Source organism: Arachis stenosperma, chromosome 3, assembly GCF_014773155.1.
Source record: "Arachis stenosperma cultivar V10309 chromosome 3, arast.V10309.gnm1.PFL2, whole genome shotgun sequence".
Taxonomy (NCBI): Eukaryota; Viridiplantae; Streptophyta; class Magnoliopsida; order Fabales; family Fabaceae; genus Arachis; species Arachis stenosperma.
The window spans coordinates 51535739-51551119 of NC_080379.1; the positions used below are offsets into that span (position 1 = coordinate 51535739).

Below are 15381 nucleotides of genomic sequence, written 5' to 3' on the forward strand. Positions count from 1 at the left end.
GTATTTTCTGGCTGGAATTGAGGGGCCTGAGCAAAACTCTGATAAAAGGCTGACAAAGGACTGCTGATGCTGTTGGATTCTGACCGCCCTGCACTCAAAATTGATTTTCTAAAGCTACAGAACTCCAAATGGTGCGCTTCTAATGGCGTTGGAAAGTAGACATCCAGAGTTTTCCAGAAATATATAATAGTCCATACTTTATTCGAGATTAGATGATGCAAACTGGCGCTCAACGCCAGTTCCATGTTGCATTCTGGAGTCAAACGCCAGAAACACGTCATGAACCAGAGTTGAACGCTAAAAACACGATACAGCTTGGCGTTCAACTCCAAGAGAAGCCTCTGCATGTGTAAAGCTCAAGATCAGCCCAAGCACACACCAAGTGGGCCCCAGAAGTGGATTTCTACATCAATTACATACTTCTCTAAACCCTAGTAGCTAGTCTAGTATAAATAGGACATTTTATTATTGTATTAGACATCCTGGATTGTATTTTTGATCCTGTGATCACGTTTTGGGGGCTGGCCATTCGGCCATTCCTGGACCTTCATCACTTATGTATTTTCAACGGTGGAGTTTCTACACACCATAGATTAAGGGTGTGGAGCTCTGCTGTACCTCGAGTTTTAATGCAATTATTACTATTTTCTATTCAATTCAGTTTATTCCTGTTATAAGATATTCGTTGTACTTAAACATGATGAATGTGATGATCCGTGACACTCATCATCATTCTCACCCATGAACGCGTGACTGACAACCACTTCCGTTCTACCTTAGACCGGGCGCATATCTCTTGGATTCCTTAATCAGAATCTTCGTGGTATAAGCTAGAATTGATGGAGGCATTCATGAGAATCCGGAAAGTCTAAACCTTGTCTGTGGTATTCCGAGTAGGATTCAGGGATTGAATGACTGTGACGAGCTTCAAACTCGCAATTGTTGGGCGTGATGATAAATGCAAAAGAATCAAGGGATTCTATTCCGACATGATCGAGAACCGACAGATGATTAGCCGTGCCGTGACAGAGCATTTGGACCTTTTTCACTGAGAGGATGGGATGTAGCCATTGACAACGGTGATGCCCTACATACAGCTTGCCATGGAAAGGAGTAAAAAGGATTGGATGAAGGCAGTAGGAAAGCAGAGATTCAAAAGGAGCACAACATCTTCATACACCTATCTGAAATTCCCACTAATGACTTACATAAGTATTTCTATCTTTATTTTCTGTTTATTTATTATTATTATTCAAAAACTCCATAATCATTTATTATCCGCCTAACTGAGATTTACAAGATGACCATAGCTGGCTTCATACCAACAATCTCCGTGGGATCGACCTTTACTCACGTAAGGTTTATTACTTGGACGACCCAGTGCACTTGCTGGTTAGTTGTGCGAAGTTGTGAAGTTATGTTTGGACCATGGTATCATGCACCAAGTTTTTGGCGCCATTACTAGGGAGAGAACGAACATGAATGCCATTATCAGAAATCACAATTTTGCCTATCAAGTTTTTGGCGCCGTTGCCGGGTAGAGAATGAACATGAATGCCATTATCAGAAATCACAATTTTGCCTACCAAGTTTTTGGCACCGTTGTCGAGGATTGTTCGAGTTTGGACAACTGACGGTTCATCTTGTTGCTCAGATTAGGTAATTTTCTTTTTGTTTTATTTTCAAGAATTTTCAAAAATCTTTCAAAAATTTCTCATCTGTTTTCGAAAATTATTCTAAATTTTTAAGAATGAATTCTAGTGTTTCATGAAGCATGTTGAAGCTTGGCTGGCTGTAAAGCCATGTTTAATCCTTTTTTACTGAGGCTGTAAAGCCATGAAGCTTGGCTGGCTGTAAAGCATAGAGGCAAGTTAATTGAAATTTCAGCTGTTGCATGCCTGATTTATATCCTAAAGCTGGCTGGCTATTAAGCCATGTCCAACCCTTGAATTGGAGCTTTAGGCTAACATTGAAAGATTCCTGGAATTCTTCTTAAAATTTTTTTTTGAATTTCTTATTTTCTTTTTCCTATATGTTTTTCGAAAAAAATAAAAGAAAATACAAAAATTTCATAAAATCATAAAAACCAAAAATTTTTTTGTGTTTCTTGTTTGAGTCTTGTGTCATGTTTTAAGTTTGGTGTCAATTGCATATTCATCTTGTTCTTGCATTTTTCGAAAATTCATGCATTCATAGTGTTCTTCATGATATTCAAGTTGTTCTTGGTAAGTCTTCTTGTTTGATCTTTAAATTTTCTTGTTTTGTGTTGTATGATGTTTTTTATGTGTATTTTTGCATTCATAGTGTCTAAACACGAAAGATTTCTAAGTTTGGTGGCTTGCATGTTTTCTTTGCATCAAAAGTTTTTCAAAAATATGTTCTTGATGTTCATTGGTGCACGAAATTGTGATCATCAATGGCGCCATCAACATGGTACGCACAATTGCAATCTCAACTCTTTATCACAACTTCGCACAACTAACCAGCAAGTGTACTGGGTCGTCCAAGTAATAAACCTTACGCGAGTAAGGGTCGATCCCACAGAGATTGTTGGTATGAAGCAAGCTATGGTCACCTTGTAAATCTCAGTCAGGTAGACTCAAATGGGTATAGATGATGAATAAAACATAAAGATAAAGATAGAGATACTTATGCAATTCATTGGTGAGAATTTCAGATAAGCGAATGAAGATGCTTTGTCCCTTCCGTCTCTCTGCTTTCCTACTGTCTTCATCCAATCCTTCTTACTCCTTTCCATGGTAAGCTGTATGGAAGGGTTTCACCGTTGTCAGTGGCTACCTCCCATCCTCTCAGTGGAAATGTTCAACGCACCCTGTCACGGCACGGCTATCCAGCTGTCGGTTCTCGATCATGTCGGAATAAAATCCATTGATTCTTTTGCGTCTGTCACTAACGCCCCACAATTGCGAGTTTGAAGCACATCACAGTCATTCAATCATTGAATCCTACTCAGAATACCACAGACAAGGTTTAGACCTTCCGGATTCTCTTGAATGCCGCCATTAGTTCTAGCTTATACCACGAAGACTCTGATCTCACGGAATGGATGGCTCAGTTGTCAGGCGAGCGCTCGTTTGTCAGGCGAGCAACAACCATGCGTCGTGTATCAGGAATCCAAGAGATATCCACCCAATCTAAGGTAGAACGGAGGTGGTTGTCAGTCACACGTTCATAGGTGAGAATGATGATGAGTGTCACGGATCATCACATTCATCAAGTTGAGGAACAAGTGGTATCTTGGAATAAGAACAAGCTGAATTGAATAGAAGAACAATGGTAATTGCATTAATACTCGAGGTACAGCAGAGCTCCACACCTTAATCTATGGTGTGTAGAAACTCCACCGTTGAAAATACATAAGAACAAGGTCTAGGCGTGGCCGTGAGGCCAGCCTCCCAATGATCTAAGATCTCGAGTGATCAAAAGATGATCCTAAGATCAAAAGTGATCAAAAGATGATCCTAAGATCAAAAGTGATCAAAAGATAAAAATACAATGGAAAAAGGTCCTATTTATAGGGAACTAGTAGCTTAAGAATTACAAAGATGAGTAAATGACATAAATATCCACTTCCGGGCCCACTTGGTGTGTGCTTGGGCTGAGCATTGAAGCATTTTCGTGTAGAGACTTCTCTTGGAGTTAAACGCCAGCTTTTGTGCCAGTTTGGGCGTTTAACTCCCACTTTGGTGCCAGTTCCGGCGTTTAACGCTGGGAATTCTGAAGGTGACTTTGAACGCCGGTTTGGGCCATCAAATCTTGGGCAAAGTATGGACTATCATATATTGCGGGAAAGCCCAGGATGTCTACTGTCGAACGCCGTTGAGAGCGCGCCAATTGGGCTTCTGTAGCTCCAGAAAATCCACTTCGAGTGCAGGGAGGTCAGAATCCAACAGCATCTGCAGTCCTTTTCAGTCTCTGAATCAGATTTTTGCTCAGGTCCCTCAATTTCAGCCAGAAAATATCTGAAATCACAGAAAAACACACAAACTCATAGTAAAGTCTAGAAAAGTGAATTTTAACTAAAAACTAATAAAAATATACTAAAAACTAACTAAATCCTACTAAAAACATACTAAAAACAATGCCAAAAAGCGTACAAATTATCCGCTCATCACAACACCAAACTTAAATTGTTGCTTGTCCCCAAGCAATTGAAAATCAAATAAGATAAAAAGAAGAGAATATGCAATGAACTCCAAAAACATCTATGAAGATCAGTATTAATTAGATGAGCGGGGCTTTTAGCTTTTTGCCTCTGAACAGTTTTGGCATCTCACTTTATCCTTTGAAATTCAGAATGGTTGGCTTCTTTAGGAACTCAGAATCCAGATAGTGTTATTGATTCTCCTAGTTAAGTATGATGATTCTTGAACACAGCTACTTTATGAGTCTTGGCCGTGGCCCAAAGCACTCTGTCTTCCAGTATTACCACCGGATACAAACATGCCACAGACACATAATTGGGTGAACCTTTTCAGATTGTGACTCAGCTTTGCTAGAGTCCTGATGAGCGGAAAATTTATACGCTTTTTGGCATTGTTTTTAGTATATTTTTGGTAGTTTTAGTTGAGTTTTTATTATATTTTTATTAGTTTTTAGTTAAAATTCACTTTTCTGGACTTTACTATGAGTTTGTGTGTTTTTCTGTGATTTCAGGTATTTTCTGGCTGAAATTGAGGGTTCTGAGCAAAAATCTGATTCAGAGACTCAAAAGGACTGCAGATGCTGTTGGATTCTGACCTCCCTGCACTCGAAGTGGATTTTCTGGAGCTACAGAAGCCCAATTGGCGCGCTCTCAACGGCGTTCGACAGTAGACATCCTGGGCTTTCCCGCAATATATGATAGTCCATACTTTGCCCAAGATTTGATGGCCCAAACCGGCGTTCAAAGTCACCTACAGAAATCCCAGCGTTAAACGCCGGAACTGGCACCTAAATGGGAGTTAAACGCCCAAACTGGCACCAAAATGGGAGTTAAACGCCAAGAAGAGTCTCTACACGAAAATTACTTCATTGCTCAGCCCAAGCACACACCAAGTGGGCCCGGAAGTGGATTTTTATGTCATTTACTCATCTCTGTACACCCTAGGCTACTAGTTTCTTATAAATAGGACCTTTTACTATTGTATTTTCATCTTGGTTCTTCTGGTTCCCTCTCTAGGGCCGAAACCAATGATCAGACCTTGTTCTTATGTATTTTCAACGGTGGAGTTTCTACACACCATAGATGAAGGTGTGGAGCTCTGCTGTACCTCGAGTATTAATGCAATTACTATTGTTCTTCCATTCAATTCCGCTTGTTCTTTGTCCAAGATATCACTTGTTCTTCAACTTGACGAATGTGATGATTGACGCCCATCATCATTCTCACCCATGAACAAAGTGACTGACAACCACTCTTGTTCTACAAGCATCTGAGGCTTAGTGAATATCTCTTGGATTCTTTAATCGGAATCTTCGTGGTATAGGCAGGACCTGATGGCGGCATTCAAGAGAATCCGGAAGGTCTAAACCTTGTCTGTGGTATTCTGAGTAGGATTCAATGACTGAATGACTGTGACGTGCTTCAAACCCTGAGGGCGGGGCGTTAGTGATAACGCAAAAGAATCACTGGATTCTATTCCGCGCCTGATTGAGAACCGACAGATGAATTCCGCTATGCTGTGACGGAGCATATGCAATCGCTTTCACTGAGAGGATGGGAGGTAGCTGCTGACAACAGTGAAACCCTACACGAGTTTGCCATGGAAAGGAGTAAGAAGGATTGGATGAAGGCAGTAGGAAAGCAGAGAGACGGAAGGGAAGGCATCTTCATACACTTGTCTGAAGCTCTTACACCAATGATATACATAAGTATCACTATCTTTATCTTGCATGTTATTTTCGTTCATCATCATCATATACATTTGAGTTTGCCTAACTAAGATTTACAAGATGACCATAGCTTGCTTCAATACTAACAATCTCCGTGGGATCGACCCTTACTCACGTAAGGTTTATTACTTGGACGACCTAGTGCACTTGCTGGTTAGTTGTGCGAAGTTGTGTAATGCCATGGTATTGAGCGCACCAAGTTTTTGGAGCCATTACCAGGGATTATGAGAGTTGTGAAAAAGTATAGTTCACAATTTCGCCGACCAAGTTTTTGGCGCCGTTGCCGGGGATTGTTCTTGTGTATGGACAACTGACGGTTCATCTTGTTGCTTAGATTAGGCATTTATTTTTCTTCAGAGTTCTTAAGAATGAATTCTAGTGTTTCAAGGTGATGTTCTTATCATCACCAAAGCTGATTGATCATCATCAATTTAGCTCTTGAATGCAATGTCTTGCTGAAGCATAGCTAGCTATGTCTAATTCCTTTAGACTAAAGCTTTAGACTAACATTGCATGATTCCTGGAATTCTCACTAAGAATTTTGATACCTTTATTTTCCTTTTCACTTAATTTTCGAAAAAGCCAAAAAAATTACAAAATCATAAAAACCAAAAATATTTCTTGTTTGAGTATAGAGTCTCATCTTAAGTTTAGTGTCAATTGCATGTTTCTGTGCTTAATGCATTCATGCATGTGTCCTCATTTGATCTTCAAGTGTTCTTGATGATCTCCTTGTTTTGATCTTTGAATTTTATTGACTTGAGTGTTTTGTTGTTTCTCATATGCATTCTCATTTTGTTAGTATCAGTAGTAAACAAACTGCTAAGTTTGGTGTCATGCATGCATTATTATTTGATTTTAGTTGCATTTTGATTATTCCTTATTAATAAAAAAAAAATCCAAAAATATTTTTAATTTGTGTCTTTTCAAGTCAATAATACAAAGAATTGAAGATTCAGAACATACTGCAGAGGAATCACACAGAAAAAGCTGGGCATTCAAAATGCCCAGTGAAGAAGACAGACTGGCGTTTAAACGCCAGCCAGGGTGCCTGGTTGGGCGTTTAACGCCCAAAAGGGTAGTAGTTTGGGCGTTAAACGCCAGAATGTGCACCATTCTGGGCGTTTAACGCCAGGATGGCAAAGGGGGAAGATTTTGTTTTCAAAATCAATTTTTTTCAAGTTTTCAAAGTTTTTCAAAATCAAATCTTTTTCAAATCATATCTTTTCAATCAAATGTTTTCAAAATCAATTTCTTTCCTTTTTCAAAGATACTTACTAACAATTAATGATTTGATTGAACATTTTTTGCCTTTTCTGTTAAGGAAGGTTTTATGTTTGAATCATATCTTTTCTTGTTAGGCAAGTCATTAATTTTTAAAATCAAATCTTTTTAAAATGTTTTTCAAATCAAATCTTTTTAAAATTGTTTTCAAATCATATCTTTTTTTTTAAATGTTTTTCAAATCATATCTTTTAAATCACATCTTTTTAAAATCAATCATATCTTTTTAATGACATCTTTTTCAAAATAGTTTTCAATCAAATCTTTTTAACTTCTAATTTCAAAATCTTTTTCAAAAATCACTTGATCTCTTTCTCACTCTTATTTTCGAAAATCAATTTGTGTTTTTCAAAAATATTTTCAAAATCTTTTACTTAATTTTCGAAAATTACTTCCCTTCTTCTCACATCCTTCTAATTTTGGACTAACTCTATTCCTTAATGCAAAATTCGAACTCCATCTTCTTTGATAAGTTCGAATTTTCTACTTCTGTCTTCCATTTTTCTTCCTCTGACACCTCAAGGAATCTCTATACTGTGACATAGAGGATTCCATATTTTCTTGTTCTCTTCTCTTTCATATGAGCAGGAACAAAGACAAAGGCATTCTTGTTGAAGCTGACCCTGAACCTGAAAGGACCTTGAAGAGAAAGCTAAGAGAAGCCAAAGCACAACTCTCTTTAGAGGACCTGACCGAATTCTTCAAGGAAGAAGAAGATATGGCAGCCGAAAATAACAATAATGCAAACAATGCAAGGAAGGTGCTGGGTGACTTTACTGTACCTACTCCTGATTTTTATGGGAGAAGCATCTCTATCCCTGCCATTGGAGCAAACAACTTTGAGCTTAAGCCTCAATTAGTTTCTCTAATGCAACAGAATTGCAAGTTCCATGGACTTCCAATGGAAGATCCTCATCAGTTCTTAGCTGAATTCTTGCAAATCTGTGACACAGTCAAGACTAATGGGGTAGACCCTGAGGTCTATAGACTGATGCTATTCCCTTTTGCTGTAAGAGACATAGCTAGAATATGGTTGGACTCTCAACCTAAAGAAAGCCTGGACTCTTGGGAAAAGCTAGTCAATGCCTTCTTGGCAAAGTTCTTTCCACCACAAAAATGGAGTAAGCTTAGAGTGGAAGTCCAAACCTTCAGACAGAAGGATGGAGAATCCCTCTATGAAGCTTGGGAAAGATACAAACAATTAATCAGAAAATGTCCCTCAGACATGCTTTCTGAATGGAGCATCATAGGTATTTTCTATGATGGTCTCTCTGAACTATCCAAGATGTCTTTGGATAGCTCTGCTGGAGGATCTCTTCATCTGAAGAAGACGCCAGCAGAGGCTCAAGAGCTAATTGAAATGGTTGCAAATAACCAATTCATGTACACTTCTGAGAGAAATCCTGTGAACAATGGGACAAGTCAGAAGAAAGGAGTTCTTGAGATTGATACTCTGAACGCCATTTTGGCTCAGAATAAAATATTGACTCAACAAGTCAATTTGATTTCTCAAAGTCTGTCTGGAATGCAAAATGCACCAAGCAGTACTAAGGATGCTTCATCTAAGGAAGAAGCCTATGATCCTGAGAACCCTTCAATGGAAGAGGTGAATTACCTAGGAGAATCCTATGGTAACACCTATAATTCTTCATGGAGAAATCACCCAAATTTCTCATGGAAGAATCAAGAGAAACCTCAACAAGGTTTCAACAACAACAATGGTGGAAGAAACAAGTTTAGCAATGGCAAGCCTTTTCCATCATCTTCTCAGCAACAGACAGAGAGTTCTAAGCAGAATACCTCTGACTTAGCAACAATGGTCTCTGATCTAATCAAAACCACTCAAAGTTTCATGAATGAAACAAGGTCCTCCATCAGAAATTTGGAAGGACAAGTGGGTCAGCTGAGCAAGAAAATTACTGAACTCCCTCCTAGTACTCTCCCAAGTAATACAGAAGAAAATCCAAAAGGAGAGTGCAAAGCCATAAACATGGCCGAATATGGAGAGGAAAGAGAGGAAGTGAACGCCACTGAGGAAGACATCAATGGGCGTGCACTGACCTCCATTGAGTTCCCCAATGAGGAACCATGGGAATCTGAGGCTCAAAATGAGACCATAGAGATTCCATACTTACTTCTGCCACTCATGAGCTCTGGTGAGTATTCTTCCTCTGAAGAGGATGAGTATGTCACTGAAGAGCAAGTTGCTAAATACCTTGGAGCAATCATGAAGCTAAATGACTAGTTATTTGGAAATGAGACTTGGGAAGATGAACCTCCCTTGCTCACCAAGGAACTGGATGACTTGTCTAGGCAGAAATTGCCTCAAAAGAGACAAGATCCTGGGAAGTGCATGGAAGAATCCATCATCCTTGGCAGACCCTTCCTAGCCACAGCAAAGGCTGTGATTGATGTTGATAGAGGAGAATTGATCATTCAAGTGAATGAAGAATCCTTTGTGTTTAAGGCCCAAGGACATCCCTCTATCACCATGGAGAGGAAGCTTGAAGAGCTTCCCTCAAATCAGAGACAAACAGAGCCCCCACAGTCAAACTCTAAGTTTGGTGTTGGGAGGCCACAACCAAACTCTAAGTTTGGTGTTGAACCCCCACATTCAAACTCTAAGTTTGGTGTTGGGAGGTTCCAACATTGCTCTGATCATTTATGAGGCTCCATGAGAGTCCTCTGTCAAGCTAATGACATTAAAGAAGCGCTTGTTGGGAGGCAACCCAATGTTTTATAATTAACTATTTTCTTTTGTTATTTTATGTTTTTTTTGTAGGTTGATGATCATGAGAAGTCACAAAATCCATTGAAAAAGCAAAAACAGAATGAAAAACAGGAAGAAAAACAGCACACCCTGGAGGAAGAACTCACTGGCGTTTAAACGCCAGTGAGGCTAGCAGTTGGGCGTTTAACGCCCAGTCTGGCACCATTCTGGGCGTTTAACGCCAGAAAGGGGAACCAGACTGGCGTTAAACGCCAGGAAAGGGCAAGAACCTGGCGTTAAACGCCAGGAATGGGCACCAGCCCGGCGTTTAACGCCAGAAATGGCTCAAAACGTGGATTTTGATGCTATTTGGTGCAGGGATGACTTTTCCTTGACACCTAAGGATCTGTGGACCCCAGGATCCCCACCAACCCCACCACCCTCTCTTCTTCTTCACCCATTCACCAATCACCTCAATACCTCTTCACCACTCACATCCATCTCCTCCATTTCTTCTTCTTCTACTCTCTTCTTTCTTCTTTTGCTCGAGGACGAGCAAACCTTTTAAGTTTGGTGTGGTAAAAGCATTGCTTTTTGTTTTTTCCATAACCATTTATGGCATCCAAAGCCGGTTCAACTGAGAAGGCATGACCTCAAGCCCATCACTAAGAAGAAGATGGAGCAAACAAGAGACCCCTCTCATCAAGAGATCCCTGAGATACCTCAAGGGATGCACTTTCCTCCACAAGACTATTGGGAGCAACTGAACACCTCCCTAGGAGAATTAAGTTCCAACATGGGACAACTAAGGGTGGAGCACCAAGAACATGCCATCCTCCTCCATAAAATTGGAGAAGATCAAAGGATCATGAGAGAGGAGCAACAAAGACAAGGAAGAGACATTGAGGAGCTCAAGCACTCCATAGGATCTTCAAGAGGAAGGAAGAGCCGCCATCACTAAGGTGGACCCGTTCCTTGATTTCCTTGTTCTTTATTCTTCTGTTTTTTTTTTTCGAATTTTTATGTTTATGTTTATCCATGTTTGTGTCTTATGATCATTAGTGCCTTAGTGTCTATGCCTTAAAGCTGTGAATATGAATCCATCACCTTTCTTAAATGAAAACTGTTTTTATCACAAAGAACAAGAAGTACAGGATTTCAAATTCATCTTTAAAACTAGCTTAATTAGTTTGATGTGGTGACAATACTTGTTGTTTTCTGAATGTATGCTTAAACAGTGCATATGTCTTTTGAATTTGTGGTTCATGAATGTTAAAATTGTTGGCTCTTGAAAGAATGATGAAAAAGGAGACATGTTACTGAGGATTTGAAAATCATAAAAATGATTCTTGAAGCAAGAAAAAGCAGTGAATACAAAAAAAAAAAAAAAAAAATAAAGTTGTGATCCAAGGCAATAAGAGTGTGCTTAAGAACCCTGGACACCTCTAATTGGGGACTTTAGCAAAGCTGAGTCACAATCTGAAAAGGTTCACCCATTATGTGTCTGTGGCATGTATGTCCGGTGGTAATACTGGAAGACAGAGTGCTTTGGGCCACGGCCAAGACTCATAAATAGCTGTGTTCAAGAATCATCATACTTAACTAAGAGAATCAAACATTATCTGGATTCTGAGTTCCTAAAGAAGCCAATCATTCTGAATTTCAAGGATAAAGTGAGATGCCAAAACTGTTCGGAGGCAAAAAGCTACTAGTCCCGCTCATCTAATTTGGAGCTATGTTTCATTGATATTTTGGAGTCTATAGTAATTCTCTTCTTTTTATCTTATTTGATTTTCAGTTGCTTGGGGACAAGCAACAATTTAAGTTTGGTGTTGTGATGAGCGGAAAATTTATACGCTTTTTGGCATTGTTTTTAGTATATTTTTGGTAGTTTTAGTTGAGTTTTTATTATATTTTTATTAGTTTTTAGTTAAAATTCACTTTTCTGGACTTTACTATGAGTTTGTGTGTTTTTCTGTGATTTCAGGTATTTTCTGGCTGAAATTGAGGGTTCTGAGCAAAAATCTGATTCAGAGACTCAAAAGGACTGCAGATGCTGTTGGATTCTGACCTCCCTGCACTCGAAGTGGATTTTCTGGAGCTACAGAGACCCAATTGGCGCGCTCTCAACGGCGTTGGAAAGTAGACATCCTGGGCTTTCCAGCAATATATAATAGTCCATACTTTGCCCAAGATTTGATGGCCCCAACCGGCGTTCAAAGTCACCTACAGAAATCCCAGCGTTAAACGCCGGAACTGGCACCTAAATGGGAGTTAAACGCCCAAACTGGCACCAAAATGGGAGTTAAACGCCAAGAAGAGTCTCTACACGAAAATTACTTCATTGCTCAGCCCAAGCACACACCAAGTGGGCCCGGAAGTGGATTTTTATGTCATTTACTCATCTCTGTACACCCTAGGCTACTAGTTTCTTATAAATAGGACCTTTTACTATTGTATTTTCATCTTGGTTCTTCTGGTTCCCTCTCTAGGGCCGAAACCAATGATCAGACCTTGTTCTTATGTATTTTCAACGGTGGAGTTTCTACACACCATAGATGAAGGTGTGGAGCTCTGCTGTACCTCGAGTATTAATGCATTACTATTGTTCTTCCATTCAATTCCGCTTGTTCTTTGTCCAAGATATCACTTGTTCTTCAACTTGACGAATGTGATGATTGACGCCCATCATCATTCTCACCCATGAACAAAGTGACTGACAACCACTCTTGTTCTACAGCATCTGAGGCTTAGTGAATATCTCTTGGATTCTTTAATCGGAATCTTCGTGGTATAGGCAGGACCTGATGGCGGCATTCAAGAGAATCCGGAAGGTCTAAACCTTGTCTGTGGTATTCTGAGTAGGATTCAATGACTGAATGACTGTGACGTGCTTCAAACCCTGAGGGCGGGGCGTTAGTGATAACGCAAAAGAATCACTGGATTCTATTCCGCGCCTGATTGAGAACCGACAGATGAATTCCGCTATGCTGTGACGGAGCATATGTAATCGCTTTCACTGAGAGGATGGGAGGTAGCTGCTGACAACAGTGAAACCCTACACGAGTTTGCCATGGAAAGGAGTAAGAAGGATTGGATGAAGGCAGTAGGAAAGCAGAGAGACGGAAGGGAAGGCATCTTCATACACTTGTCTGAAGCTCTTACACCAATGATATACATAAGTATCACTATCTTTATCTTGCATGTTATTTTCGTTCATCATCATCATATACATTTGAGTTTGCCTAACTAAGATTTACAAGATGACCATAGCTTGCTTCAATACTAACAATCTCCGTGGGATCGACCCTTACTCACGTAAGGTTTATTACTTGGACGACCCAGTGCACTTGCTGGTTAGTTGTGCGAAGTTGTGTAATGCCATGGTATTGAGCGCACCAAGTTTTTGGAGCCATTACCAGGGATTATGAGAGTTGTGAAAAAGTATAGTTCACAATTTCGCCGACCAAGTCCCCAATTAGAGGTGTCCAGGGTTCTTAAGCACACTCTTTTTGCCTTGGATCACAACTTTATTTCTTTCTTTTTTCTCTTTTTTTTTTCGCATAAACTCCTTCTTTTTTTTGTATTCACTGCTTTTTCTTGCTTCAAGAATCATTTTTATGATTTTTCAGATCCTCAGTAACATGTCTCCTTTTTCATCATTCTTTCAAGAGCCAACAATTTTAACATTCATGAACAACAAATTCAAAAGACATATGCACTGTTCAAGCATACATTCAGAGAACAAAAGTGTTGCCACCACATCAAAATAATTAATCTGTTATAAAATCTGAAATTCATGAAATTCTTCTCTTTTTCAATTAAGAACATTTTTCTTAAGAAAGGTGATGGATTCATAGGACATTCATAACTTTAAGGCATAGACACTAATACACTAATGATCATAAGACACAAACATAGATAAACATAAGCATAATTTTCAAAAAACAGAAAAATAAAGAACAAGGAAATTAAAGAACAGGTCCACCTTAGTGATGGCGGCTTGTTCTTCCTCTTGAAGGTCTTATGGAGTGCTTGAGCTCCTCAATGTCTCTTCCTTGCCTTTGTTGCTCCTCTCTCATGATTCTTTGATCTTCTCTAATTTCATGGAGGAGGATGGAATGTTCTTGGTGCTCCACCCTTAGTTGTCCCATGTTGGAACTCAATTCTCCTAGGGAGGTGTTCAGTTGCTCCCAATAGTTTTGTGGAGGAAAGTGCATCACTTGAGGCATCTCAGGGATTTCATGATGAGAGGGATCTCTTGTTTGCTCCATCCTTTTCATAGTGATGGGCTTGTCCTCATCAATGGTGATGTCTCCCTCTATGTCAACTCCAACTGAATAACAGAGGTGACAGATGATGAGGAAAGGCTAACCTTGCCAAGGTAGAGGACTTGTCCGCCACCTTATAGAGTTCTTGGGCTAACCTCATGAACTTCTACTTCTTCTCCGATCATGATGCTATGAATCATGATGGCCCGGTCTAGAGTAACTTCGGACCGGTTGCTAGTGGGAATGATTGAGCGTTGGATAAACTCCAACCATCCCCTAGCCACGGGCTTGAGGTCATGCCTTCTTAGTTGAACCGGCTTCCCTCTTGAATCTCTCTTCCATTGGGCGCCCTCTTCACAAATGACTGTGAGGACTTGGTCCAACCTTTGATCAAAGTTGACCCTTCTAGTGTAAGGGTGTTCATCTCCTTGCATCATGAGCAAGTTGAATGCCAACCTCACATTTTCCGGACTAAAATCTAAGTATTTCCCCCGAACCATTGTAAGCCAATTCTTTGGGTCTGGGTTCACACTTTGATCATGGTTCTTGGTGATCCATGCATTGGCATAGAACTCTTGAACCATTAATATTCTGACTTGTTGAATGGGGTTGGTAAGAACTTCCCAACCTCTTCTATGAATCTCATGTCGGATCTCTGGATATTCACTCTTTTTGAGTTTGAAAGGGACCTCGGGGATCACCTTCTTCAAGGCCACAACTTTATAGAAGTGGTCTTGATGCACCCTTGAGATGAATCTCTCCATCTCCCATGACTCGAAGGTGGAAGCTTTTGCCTTCCCTTTCCTCTTTCTAGAGGTTTCTCCGGCCTTGGATGCCATAAATGGTTATGAAAAAACAAAAAGCAATGCTTTTACCACACCAAACTTAAAAGGTTTGCTCGTCCTCGAGCAAAAGAAGAAAGAAGAGAGTAGAAGAAGAAGAAAATGGAGGAGGCTTATGTTTCGGCCAAAGGGGGAGAAGTAGTGTTTAGGTTGTGTGAAAATGAAGGAGTGAAGATGGGTTTATATAGGGGGAGGAGAAGGATGGGGTTCGGCTATGGGAGGGTGGGTTTGGGAGGGAAAGTGGTTTGAATTTGAATGGTGAGGTAGGTGTGGTTTTATGAAGGATGGATGTGAGTGGTGAAGAGAAAGATGGGATTTGATAGGTGAAGGGTTTTTGGGGAAGAGGTATTGAGGTGATTGGTGAATGGGTGAAGAAGAA

At 40.0% G+C, this 15381-nt stretch overlaps 1 non-coding gene across 1 annotated transcript; it reads right to left on the reverse strand.

The window, feature by feature from the left end:
- Nucleotides 1-8302: 8302 nt before the first annotated feature.
- Nucleotides 8303-8410, reverse strand: LOC130971319 (small nucleolar RNA R71). Its single transcript, XR_009082544.1, has one exon. It is a non-coding gene; the product is annotated as a small nucleolar RNA R71 (small nucleolar RNA).
- Nucleotides 8411-15381: the final 6971 nt, after the last annotated feature.